This window comes from Scyliorhinus torazame, chromosome 22 (assembly GCF_047496885.1).
Source record: "Scyliorhinus torazame isolate Kashiwa2021f chromosome 22, sScyTor2.1, whole genome shotgun sequence".
Classification (NCBI taxonomy): Eukaryota; Metazoa; Chordata; class Chondrichthyes; order Carcharhiniformes; family Scyliorhinidae; genus Scyliorhinus; species Scyliorhinus torazame.
This window is the reverse complement of record NC_092728.1, coordinates 9781962-9794517: the sequence shown is the minus strand read 5'-3', so window position 1 is coordinate 9794517 and position 12556 is coordinate 9781962.

Genomic DNA, 12556 nt, shown 5'->3' with positions numbered 1-12556 from the left:
GGCTGGAGAAGGTTTCAGAGATAGGGAGGGGTGTAGGGGTTGGAGGAGGTTACAGAGATAGGGAGGGGTGTAGAGGCTGGAGGAGGTTACAGAGATAGGGAGGGGTGTAGAGGCTGGAGAAGGTTTCAGTGATAGGGAGTGGTGTAGAGGCTGGAGGAGGTTTCAGAGATAGGGAGGGGTGTAGAGGCTGGAGGAGGTTTCAGAGATAGGGAGGGGCGTAGAGGCTGGAGGAGGTTTCAGTGATAGGGAGTGGTGTAGAGGCTGGAGGAGGTTTCAGAGATAGGGAGGGGTGTAGAGGCTGGAGGAGGTTTCAGAGATAGGGAGGGGTGTAGAGGCTGGAGGAGGTTACAGATAGGGAGGGGTGTAGAGGCTGGAGAAGGTTTCAGAGATAGGGAGGGGTGTAGAGGCTGGAGGAGGTTTCAGTGATAGGGAGGGGTGTAGAGGCTGGAGGAGGTTTTAGTGATAGGGAGTGGTGTAGAGGCTGGAGGAGGTTTCAGAGATAGGGAGGGGTGTAGAGGCTGGAGGAGGTTTCAGAGATAGGGAGGGGTGTAGAGGCTGGAGGAGGTTACAGATAGGGAGGGGTGTAGAGGCTGGAGGAGGTTTCAGAGATAGGGAGTGGTGTAGAGGCTGGAGGAGGTTTCAGAGATAGGGAGGGGTGTAGAGGCTGGAGGAGGTTTTAGTGATAGGGAGTGGTGTAGAGGCTGGAGGAGGTTTCAGAGATAGGGAGGGGTGTAGAGGCTGGAGGAGGTTTCAGAGATAGGGAGGGGTGTAGAGGCTGGAGGAGGTTACAGATAGGGAGGGGTGTAGAGGCTGGAGGAGGTTTCAGAGATAGGGAGGGGTGTAGAGGCTGGAGAAGGTTTCAGAGATAGGGAGGGGTGTAGAGGCTGGAGGAGGTTACAGAGATAGGGAGGGTTGTAGGGGCTGGAGAAGGTTTCAGAGATAGGGAGGGGTGTAGGGACTGGAGGAGTTTACAGAGATAGGGAGGGGTGTAGAGGCTGGAGGAGGTTACAGAGATAGGGAGGGTTGTAGGGGCTGGAGAAGGTTTCAGAGATAGGGAGGGGTGTAGGGACTGGAGGAGTTTACAGAGATAGGGAGGGGTGTAGAGGCTGGAGGAGGTTACAGAGATAGGGAGGGTTATAGGGGCTGGAGAAGGTTTCAGAGATAGGGAGGGGTGTAGGGGTTGGAGAAGGTTACAGAGATAGGGAGGGTTATAGGGGCTGGAGAAGGTTTCAGAGATAGGGAGGGTGTAGGGGCTGGAGAAGGTTTCAGAGATAGGGAGGGGTGTAGGGGTTGGAGGAGGTTACAGAGATAGGGAGGGGTGTAGAGGCTGGAGGAGGTTACAGAGATAGGGGGCGCAATTTTCCCATCGGGAGACTAAGCCCCGACGCCGGAGTGAAAACCGGAGTGTTTCACTCCGGCGCTGGAGGCCGCTCCCAGCCCCTATTCTCCCGCCCCCAGGGGGCTAGGAGCGGTGTTGCATCATTTACATGCGCCAGGCCTTGGCGCCGCGTAAAAGCGGCGCCGCGTAATTGACGCGTAAATGACGCGACCGCCGCCGCGTAAAGACGGCACCCGCGCATGCGTGGTTGCCGTCCCCCCCGAAGCCGCCCCGCAAGAAGATGTCGGATGGATCTTGTGGGGCGCGGAGGAAAGGAGATCCTCCTTCAGAGAGGCCGGACTGCCGATCGGTGGGCACCGATCGAAGGCCAGACCCCATTTGAGCCTACCCCCGGTGCAGGAACCCCCCTCGCCCCCCCACAGGCCAACCCCCCCCCCCCCAGCATCCCCGCGCTGTTCCCGCCGGCAGCGACCAGGTGTGGACGGCGCTGTCGGGAACCCGTCTTGTTGGGCAGGCCGCTCGGCCCACTCGGACCGGAGAATCGCCGCTCGCCCGTTACCAACGGCGAGCGGCGACTCTCCCAGCGGCCAGCCGTGATTCTCGCCGTGCCGGTTTGGGGCGGGTGGGAGAAGCGCGTGTGGGTGTCGGGGTGGCGTGGCAGGATTCACTCGGCGCCCCGGCGATTGTCCCACCCGGCGTGGGGTGGGGGGGGGAGAATTCCGCCCAGGGAGTGAGGCACGATCAATTTGGCTGGAGACAAAGTTGAATCCAAACTGAGGCTTTAGTAATATCTGACGTGTGGCCTCCCACAGCAGCTGACGAAATGGCTGCGAGCTGGAGGCCACACATATTTATAACCCGCCTCCTGGGCGGAGCTAGCATGCAGGGGCCCTGTATAGCAGGTTCTACCGTACAACCCTTAATATAGGAACACAGTGGTTTACCACACTCACCCCATGTTAAAATTGAGTCCGGCGGGGGGGGGGGGGGGGGGGGGGGGGGGGATAACTATATACAATTCTCAATCTTTAATATTTACAGAACAGTGAAAAGAAAATGTCTCTGGTCATCCGGTGGGCCGGTCAGAGGTTCAGCCGGTCCGGAGCCTTGATCGTCCTCTGGGATCGACGAAGTGGAGCCGGCGATGTTGGTGCTGTCGTGGTCGAAGTTGACTCCGGGAGCGTGCCGAAATCCTCTTCATCAACAGGGGTGGGCAGGGGGAGGACGGACAGTCCTGGGGGGGGTGATGGGGGCGGCGGGGGAGGGGAGGGTGGCGCCGGGGGCGACGGGGGTGGTGTGGGGGTGGTATCTGCCGGTGCCAGGTCCCTGAGGGAGACGGTATCCTGGCGGCCGTCGGGGAACGCCACGTAGGCGTACTGTGGGTTTGCGTGGAGCGCCACGTAGGCGTACTGTGGGTTTGCGTGGAGCAGGTGCACCCTTTCCACCAACGGATCCGCCTTGTGGAGCCGCACATGTTTACGGAGAAGCACGGTTCCCAGAGCTGTGAGCCAAGTCGGGAGCGACACCCCGGATGTGGACTTCCTGGGGAAGGCAAAAAGACGTTCATGCGGTGTACTGTTAGTGGCAGTGCAGAGTAATGAGCGAATGGAATGTAGTGCATCAGGGAGGACCTCTTGCCAGCGGGAGGCCGGGAGATTTCTGGACCGTAGGGCCAGCTGTCCATACCGTCCCATTCTCCCTCTCTACCTGCCCGTTTCCCCGGGGGTTGTAGCTTGTCGTTCTGCTGGAGGCGATACCCCTGCTGAGCAGGAACTGGCGCAGCTCATCGCTCATGAATGAGGATCCCCTGTCACTGTGGATGTAGGCGGGGAAGCTGAACAGAGTGAAGGTAGAATTAAGGGCTTTAATGACGGTGGCAGACGTCATGTCGGGGCATGGGATGGCGAAGGGAAACCGGGAGTATTCGGCGATCACACTGAGGAAATACGTGTGTCGGTTGGAGAAGGGGAAGGGGCCTTTGAAATCCACGCTGAGGCGTTCAAAGGGGCGGGAGGCCTTCACCAGGTGCGCGCAGTCCGGCCGGTAGAAGTGTGGCTTGCACTCCGCACAGACCTGGCAGTCCCTGGTGATCGTCCTTACTTCCTCGACGGAGTAGGGCAAATTTTGTGCCTTAATGAAGTGGTACAACCGAGTGACCCCTGGGTGACAAAGGCTGTCGTGCAGGGTCCGGAGTCAGTATACCTGTGCGCTGGCACATGTACCTCGGGATAGGGCGTCTGGGGGCTCGTTGAGTTTACCGGGGCGATACTTAACCTCGTAGTTATAGGTGGAGAGTTCAATTCTCCACCGCAAGATTTTGTCATTTTTGATCTCGCCCCGCTGTGTGTTGTTGAACATGAAGGCTACCGACCGTTGGTCAGTGAGGAGAGTGAATCTCCTGCCGGCCAGGTAATGCCTCCAATGCCGCACAGCTTCAACGATAGCCTGGGCCTCCTTTTCGACGGATGAGTGCCGGATTTCGGAGGCATGGAGGGTGCGGGAAAAGAATGCCACGGGCCTGCCTGCCTGGTTGAGAGTGGCGGCAAGGGCGACGTCCGATGCGTCGCTTTCTACTTGGAAAGGAAGTGTTTCGTCTACAGCGTGCATTCCAGCTTTGGCAATATCGGCTCTGATCCGGGCGAAGGCCTGTTGGGCCCCGGCCGTCAGGGGGAAATGAGTGGACTGTATGAGTGGGCGGGCCTTGTCCGCATAGTTTGGGACCTACTGCGCGTAATACGAGAAAAACCCCAGGCAGCGTTTGAGGGCCTTGGGGCAGTGGGGGAGGGGAAGCTCCATGAGGGGGCGCATGCGGTTGGGATCGGGCCCCAGATCTCCGTTCTGGACCACGTAGCCGAGGATGGCTAAGCGGTTTGTACGGAACACACGTGAGATTGAGGAGAGTGGCGGTGCGGAGAAATTTAGCGAGGTTGGCATCGTGGTCCTGCTTATCGTGGCCGCAGATGGTCACATTGTCTAGGTGCGGAAACGTGGCTCGCAAACCGTAACGGTCGACCATTCGGTCCATCTCCCTTTGGAAGACCGAAACCCCATTGGTGACTCCGAAGGGGGCCCTAAGTAAGTGATATAGCCGGCCGTCTGCCTCGAAGGCGGTGTATAGACGGTCCGATTTACGGATGGGGAGCTGGTGGTAAGCGGATTTCAGGTCCACCGTTGAGAAGGCCCGGTACTGTGCAATCTGGTTAACCATGTCAGATGTGCGTGGGAGGGGGTATGCGTCGAGCTGTGTGTACCGGTTGATGGTCTGGCTGTAGTCCACGACCATTCGGTTTTTCTCCCCAGACTTAACCACTACCACTTGAGCTCTCCAGGACCTGTTGCTGGCCTCGATGACTCCCTCCTGAAGCAACCACTGGACCTCGGACCTGATGAAGGACTTATCCTGGGTGCTGTGCCGTCTGCTCCTGGTGGCGACGGGTTTGCAATCTGGAGTTAGATTGGCAAAGAGGGAAGGAGGATCGACCTTTAGGGTCGCGAGGCCGCACACAGTGAGGGGTGGTAAGGGTCCGCCGAATTTAAGGGTCAGGCTCTGGAGGTTGCACTGAAAATCCGGGCCGCGAATAAGTGCAGTGCAGAGGTTAGGGAGGACGTAGAGGCGAAAACCGTGGAACTCGACGCCTTGGACTGTGAGCGTGACCGTGCAGTACCCCCGGATCGCTACGCGATGGGATCCGGAGGCCAGGGAGATACTTTGATTGGTAGGGTGTACCTTAAGGGAGCAGCGCCTTACCGTATTTGGATGTACAAAGCTCTCGGTGCTCCCGCGGAGGTCACATGGCCGTTGACTTTCACGCTGGTGGATGCGTTGGTCAGAGTGTGTGGTCGGGACTGGTCGATTGCCATGGATGCGAGTCGTGGTTGATCGCCGGGTAGTGAGGTGGCCGCTGCGTCGGGGTCCTGAAACGCCGTTGGTCTCCGTGTGCTGCGGGGTGGACAAGATGGTGGCGCCCGGAGGGCCTGAGGGTCACAAAATGGCGGCGCCCATGAAACGCACGTGTTGTGCGGGGGAGAAGATGGCGGCGCCCATTGTCCGTGGCCGGGGTGGGGGGGCACACCGCTGCGTAGTGGCCCTTCTTCCCGCAGGCCTTACAAAGGGCAGCGCGGGCCGGACAGCGTTGGCGGGGGGGGGGGTCTTTGTTGGCCGCAAAATTAGCATCGGGGCCCCCCGGACATCACTGGCTGGCGCGGAGAGCAGGCGTGGGATCAGGGCCCTCCAGAAGTCCTCGATTGACTCACCAGGTTGTTGAGTACGCGTTGCGAGCGCGTGTCTGGCGAAGAGCGTGTTCGTCTTCTGCTCATAACTCTCTTTGAGTCGAGTCATAGCGTCAGCGTAATTGGGCGCATCCTGGATCAGCGGGAAGACTTGGGAGCTGAGTCTGGAGTACAATATTTGACGTGTGGCCTCCTACAGCAGCTGACGAAATGGCTGCGAGCTGGAGGCCACACATAGATATAACCCGGCTCCTGGGCGGAGCTAGCATGCAGGGGCCCAGGGGAACCTGTAGTGCAGCTTCTACCGTACAACCCTTAATATAGGAACACAGTGGTTTACCACTGGGAGAGGTGTAGGGACTGGAGGAGGTTACAGAGATAGGGAGGGGTGTAGGGGCTGGAGGAGGTTACAGAGATAGGGAGGGGTGTAGGGGCTGGAGGAGGTTACAGAGATAGGGAGGGGTGTAGGGGCTGGAGGAGGTTACAGGGATAGGGAGGGGTGTAGGGACTGGAGGAGGTTACAGAGGTAGGGAGGGGTGTAGGGACTGGAGGAGGTTACAGAGATAGGGAGGGGTGTAGGGGCTGGAGGAGGTTACAGAGATAGGGAGGGGTGTAAGGGCTGGAGGAGGTTACAGAGATAGGGAGGGGTGTAGGGGCTGGAGGAGGTTACAGAGATAGGGAGGGGTGTAGGGGCTGGAGGAGGTTACAGAGATAGGGAGGGGTGTAGGGGCTGGAGGAGGTTACAGGGATAGGGAGGGGTGTAGGGACTGGAGGAGGTTACAGAGATAGGGAGGGGTGTAGGGACTGGAGGAGGTTACAGGGATAGGGAGGGGTGTAGGGGCTGGAGGAGGTTACAGAGATAGGGAGGGGTGTAGGGGCTGGAGGAGGTTACAGGGATAGGGAGGGGTGTAGGGACTGGAGGAGGTTACAGAGATAGGGAGGGGTGTAGGGGCTGGAGGAGGTTACAGGGATAGGGAGGGGTGTAGGGACTGGAGTAGGTTACAGAGATAGGGAGGGGTGTAGGGGCTGGAGGAGGTTACAGGGATAGGGAGGGTGTAGGGGCTGGAGGAGGTTACAGAGATAGGGAGGGGTGTAGGGACTGGAGGAGGTTACAGAGATAGGGAGGGGTGTAGGGGCTGGAGGAGGTTACAGAGATAGGGAGGGGTGTAGGGACTGGAGGAGGTTACAGAGATAGGGAGGGGTGTAGGGGCTGGAGGAGGTTACAGAGATAGGGAGGGGTGTAGGGGCTGGAGGAGGTTACAGGGATAGGGAGGGTGTAGGGGCTGGAGGAGGTTACAGAGATAGGGTGGGGTGTAGGGACTGGAGGAGGTTACAGAGATAGGGAGGGGTGTAGGGGCTGGAGGAGGTTACAGAGATAGGGAGGGGTGTAGGGGCTGGAGGAGGTTACATAGGGAGGGGTGTAGGGGCTGGAGGAGGTTACAGAGATAGGGAGGGGTGTGGGGACTGGAGGAGGTTACATAGGGAGGGGTGTAGGGGCTGGAGGAGGTTACAGAGATAGGGAGGGGTGTAGGGGCTGGAGGAGGTTACAGAGATAGGGAGGGGTGTAGTACCTGGAGGAGGTTACAGAGATAGGGAAGGGTGTAGGGACTGGAGGAGGTTACAGAGATAAGGAGGGGTGTAGGGACTGGAGGAAGTTACAGAGATAGGGAGGGTTGTAGGGGCTGGAGGAGGTTACAGAGATAGGGAGGGGTGTAGGGGCTGGAGGAGGTTACAGAGATAGGGAGGGGTGTAGGGACTGGAGGAGGTTACAGAAACAGGGAGGGGAGTAGGAGGGAAGGGGGTTTCAGAGATAGGGAGGGTCGTAGGGGCTGAAGGAGGTTACTGATATAGGGAGGGGTGTAGGGACTGGAGGAGGTTACAGAGATAGGGAGGGGTGTAGGGGCTGGAGGTGGTTACAGAGATAGGGAGGGTTGTCGGGGCTGGAGGTGGTTACAGAGATAGGGATGGTGTAGGGACTGGAGGAGGTTTCAGAGACAGGGAGGGGAGTAGGAGCTAAGGGGGTTTCAGAGATAGGGAGGGTGTAGGGGCTGGAGGAGGTTTCAGAGACAGGGAGGGGAGTAGGACATAAGGGGGTTTCAGAGATAGGGAGGGGAGTAGGGGCTGGAGGAGGTTTCAGAGATAGGGAGGGGTGTAGGGGCTGGAGGAGGTTACAGAGATAGGGAGGGTTGTAGGTGCTGGAGGATGTTACAGAGATAGGGAGGGGTGTAGGGGCTGGAGGAGGTTACAGAGATAGGGAGGGGTGTAGGTGCTGGAGGATGTTACAGAGATAGGGAGGGGTGTAGGGGCTGGAGGAGGTTACAGAGATAGGGAGGGGTGTAGGTGCTGGAGGAGGTTTCAGAGATAGGGAGGGGTGTAGGGGCTGGAGGAGGTTACAGAGACAGGGAGGGGAGTAGGGGCTGGAGGAGGTTACAGAGATAGGGAGGGTTATAGGTGCTGGAGAAGGTTACAGAGATAGGGAGGGGTGTAGGGGCTGGAGGAGGTTACAGAGATAGGGAGGGGTGTAGGGGCTGGAGGAGGTTACAGAGACAGGGAGGGGAGTAGGGGCTGGAGGAGGTTACAGAGATAGCGAGGGGAGTAGGAGCTAAGGGGGTTTCAGAGACAGGGAGGGGAGTAGGAGCTGGAGGAGGTTACAGAGACAGGGAGGGGAGTAGGAGCTGGAGGAGGTTACAGAGACAGGGAGGGTTATAGGAGCTGGAGGAGGTTGCAGAGATAGGGAGGGTTGTCGGGGCTGGAGGAGGTTCCAGAGACAGGGAGGGGAGTAGGAGCTGGAGGAGGTTGCAGAGACAGGGAGGGTTGTAGGAGCTGGAGGAGGTTACAGAGACAGGGAGGGGAGTAGGAGCTGGAGGAGGTTACTGAGATAGGGAGGGTTGTCGGGGCTGGAGGAGGTTACAGAGATAGGGAGGGGTGTAGGGGCTGGAGGAGGTTACAGAGATAGGGAGGGTTGTCGGGGCTGGAGGAGGTTCCAGAGACAGGGAGGGGAGTAGGAGCTGGAGGAGGTTGCAGAGATAGGGAGGGTTGTCGGGGCTGGAGGAGGTTGCAGAGACAGGGAGGGTTGTAGGAGCTGGAGGAGGTTACAGAGATAGGGAGGGTGTAGGGGCTGGAGGAGGTTACAGAGACAGGGAGGGGAGTAGGAACTGGAGGAGGTTTCAGAGACAGGGAGGGGAGGGGTGTAGGAGCTGGAGGAGGTTTCAGAGACAGGGAGGGGAGGGGTGTAGGAGCTAAGGGGGTTTCAGAGACAGGGAGGGGAGGGGTGTAGGAGCTAAGGGGGTTTCAGAGACAGGGAGGGGAGGGGTGTAGGAGCTGGAGGAGGTTTCAGAGACAGGGAGGGGAGGGGTGTAGGAGCTAAGGGGGTTTCAGAGACAGGGAGGGGAGGGGTGTAGGGGGTTTCAGAGACAGGGAGGGGAGGGGTGTAGGAGCTAAGGGGGTTTCAGAGACAGGGAGGGGTGTAGGAGCTGGAGGAGGTTTCAGAGACAGGGCGGGGAGGGGTGTAGGGGGTTTCAGAGACAGGGAGGGGAGGGGTGTAGGGGCTGGAGGGGGTTTCAGAGACAGGGAGGGGAGGGGTGTAGGAGCTAAGGGGGTTTCAGAGACAGGGAGGGGAGGGGTGTAGGAGCTAAGGGGGTTTCAGAGACAGGGAGGGGAGGGGTGTAGGAGCTAAGGGGGTTTCAGAGACAGGGAGGGGAGGGGTGTAGGAGCTAAGGGGGTTTCAGAGACAGGGAGGGGAGGGGTGTAGGGGCTAAGGGGGTTTCAGAGACAGGGAGGGGAGGGGTGTAGGAGCTAAGGGGGTTTCAGAGATAGGGAGGGGTGTAGGAGCTAAGGGGGTTTCAGAGACAGGGCGGGGAGGGGTGTAGGGGCTAAGGGGGTTTCAGAGACAGGGAGGGGAGGGGTGTAGTGGGTTTCAGAGACAGGGAGGGGAGGGGAGTAGGAGCTAAGGGGGTTTCAGAGATAGGGAGGGGAGGGGTGTAGTGGGTTTCAGAGACAGGGAGGGGAGGGGAGTAGGAGCTAAGGGGGTTTCAGAGATAGGGAGGGGAGGGGTGTAGGGGGTTTCAGAGACAGGGAGGGGAGGGGCTCCAGAGTGGTTTGATAACCGAGATGCAAATTCTCAAATGGAGGTGTCTCTGGGGTAGGTGGTGAGATGGGATTCCGAGCAGAGACCAAGGTGAACCTGGGGTCAGTGCCGATGGAAAGCTGGAGCGGGAGGACCGAGAGGTTAACCCCTCGCAGCTGGGTGTCAAACCCAGCGAAGCCCCCTGTGGGCGAATATCCCGCGCTTGGGAGGTCAAACTCGGCCATCGTGGGCCTGAAGTGGATGTGAGGCCTCAACACCGAATTCTGATTCAGCAGATACTGCTATCCAGAGCAACGCAGCACAGGCTGGAAGGTCATTCAGTCCATCGAGAATATGCCCGCTCATTCAGACGTTTATCTCTCTCTCCCTGCTCAGCCTTAAATCTGCCTGTGAGATTTTTCCCTTGCAATATTTATCCGTGTTTTGAGGGAGAATCTGTGAGCGCATCCTGGATCCCGACTCACTGTGGACACACAGGCAGATGTTACGTCCCGGGAGAGACCTTACTAAGTGCTGCCTAAGTGCTGGTGTCACGTTGCACATTCTCCGAGTGCTGGTGTGAGTCTCCCATCCCACAAAGGACACACACTCCACACCGAGCGCTCCGATTCCCATTCACACCCAATCCACCAGCTTCCCAAACTGAGATCTGTCCCAGAGCCGAATATCAGCCTACAGCAGTGAACACTCCACAAATAGATCTCCGCCTGCTAATTGCAGCCCTCTGCAGAGATTGATAGAGAATGAACGACAGCTCTACACTGTCCCCACAACACTCCCAGGACAGGTAAAGCACGGGGTTAGATACAGAGTAAAGCTCCCTCTACACTGTCCCCATCAACACTCCCAGGACAAGTACAGCACGGGGTTAGATACAGAGTAAAGCTCCCTCTACACTGTCCCCATCAAACACTCGCAGGACAGGTACAGCACGGGGTTAGATACAGAGTAAAGCTCCCTCTACACTGTCCCCATCAAACACTCCCAGGACAGGTACAGCACGGGGTTAGATACAGAGTAAAGCTCCCTCTACACTGTCCCCATCGAACACTCCCAGGACAGGTACAGCACGGGGTTAGATACAGAGTAAAGCTCCCTCTACACTGTCCCCATCAAACACTCCCAGGACAGGTACAGCATGGGGTTAGATACAGAGTAAAACTCCCTCGACACTGTCCCCATCAAACATTCCCAGGACAGGGACAGCACGGGGTTAGATACAGAGTAAAGCTCCCTCTACACTGTCCCCATCAAACACTCGCAGGACAGGTACAGCACGGGGTTAGATACAGAGTAAAGCTCCCTCTACACTGTCCCCCATCAAACACTCCCAGGACAGGTACAGCACGGGGTTAGATACAGAGTAAAGCTCCCTCTACACTGTCCCCATCAAACACTCCCAGGACAGGTACAGCATGGGGTTAGATACAGAGTAAAACTCCCTCTACACTGTCCCCATCAAACACTCCCAGGACAGGGACAGCACGGGGTTAGATACAGAGTAAAGCTCCCTCTACACTGTCTCCATCAACACTCCCAGGACAGGTACAGCATGGGGTTAGATACAGAGTAAAGCTCCCTCAGTACTGACCCTCTGACAGTGCAGCACTCCCTCAGCACTGACCCTCTGACAGTGCGGCACTCCCTCAGTACTGGCCCTCTGACAGTGCGGCACTCCCTCAGTACTGACCCTCTGACAGTGCGGCGCTCCCTCAGTACTGACCCTCTGACAGTGCAGCCCTCCCTCTGTACTGACCCTCTGACAGTGCAGCCCTCCCTCTTAACTGAGCCTCTGACAGTGCGGCACTCCCTCACTACTGAGCCTCCGACAGTGCAGCACTCCCTCAGTACTGACCACCTGACAGTGCGGCACTCCCTCAGTACTGACCCTCTGACAGTGCGGCACTCCCTCAGTACTGACCCTCTGACAGTGCGGCACTCCCTCAGTACTGACCCTCTGACAGTGCGGCGCTCCCTCAGTACTGACCCTCTGACAGTGCGGCACTCCCTCAGTACTGACCCTCTGACAGTGCAGCACTCCCTCAGTACTGACCCTCTGACAGTGCAGTACTCCCTCAGCACTGACCCTCTGACAGTGCGGCACTCCCTCAGTACTGACCCTTCGACAATGCAGCACTCCCTCAGTACTGACCCTCTGACAGTGCGGCACTCCCTCAGTACTGACCCTCTGACAGTGCGGCTCTCCCTCAGTACTGACCCTCTGACAGTGCGGTGCTCCCTCGGTACTGACCCTCTGACAGTGCGGCACTCCCTCAGTACTGACCCGCTGACAGTGCGGCACTCCCTCAGTACTGACCCTCTGACAGTGCGGCACTCCCTCAGTACTGACCCTCTGACAGTGCGGCACTCCCTCAGTACTGACCCTCTGACAGTGTGGCACTCCCTCAGTACTGACCCTCTGACAGTGCGGCACTCGCTCAGTACTGTCCCTCTGACAGTGCGGTGCTCCCTCAGTACTGACCCTCTGACAGTGCAGCACTCCCTCAGTGCTGACCCTCTGACAGTGCGGCGCTCCCTCAGTACTGACCCTCTGACAGTGCGGCACTCCCTCAGTACTGACCCTCTGACAGTGCGGCACTCCCTCAGTACTGACCCTCTGACAGTGCAGCACTCCCTCACTCCTGACCCTCTGACAGTGCGGCACTCCCTCAGTACTGACCCTCTGACAGTGCAGCACTCCCTCAGTACTGACCCTCTGACAGTGCGGCACTCCCTCAGTACTGACCCTCTGACGGTGCGGCACTCCCTCAGCACTGACCCTCTGACAGTGCAGCACTCCCTCAGTACTGACCCTCTGACAGTGCAGCACTCCCTCAGCACTGACCCTCTGACTGTGCAGCACTCCCTCAGTACTGACCCTCTGACAGTGCAGCACTCTC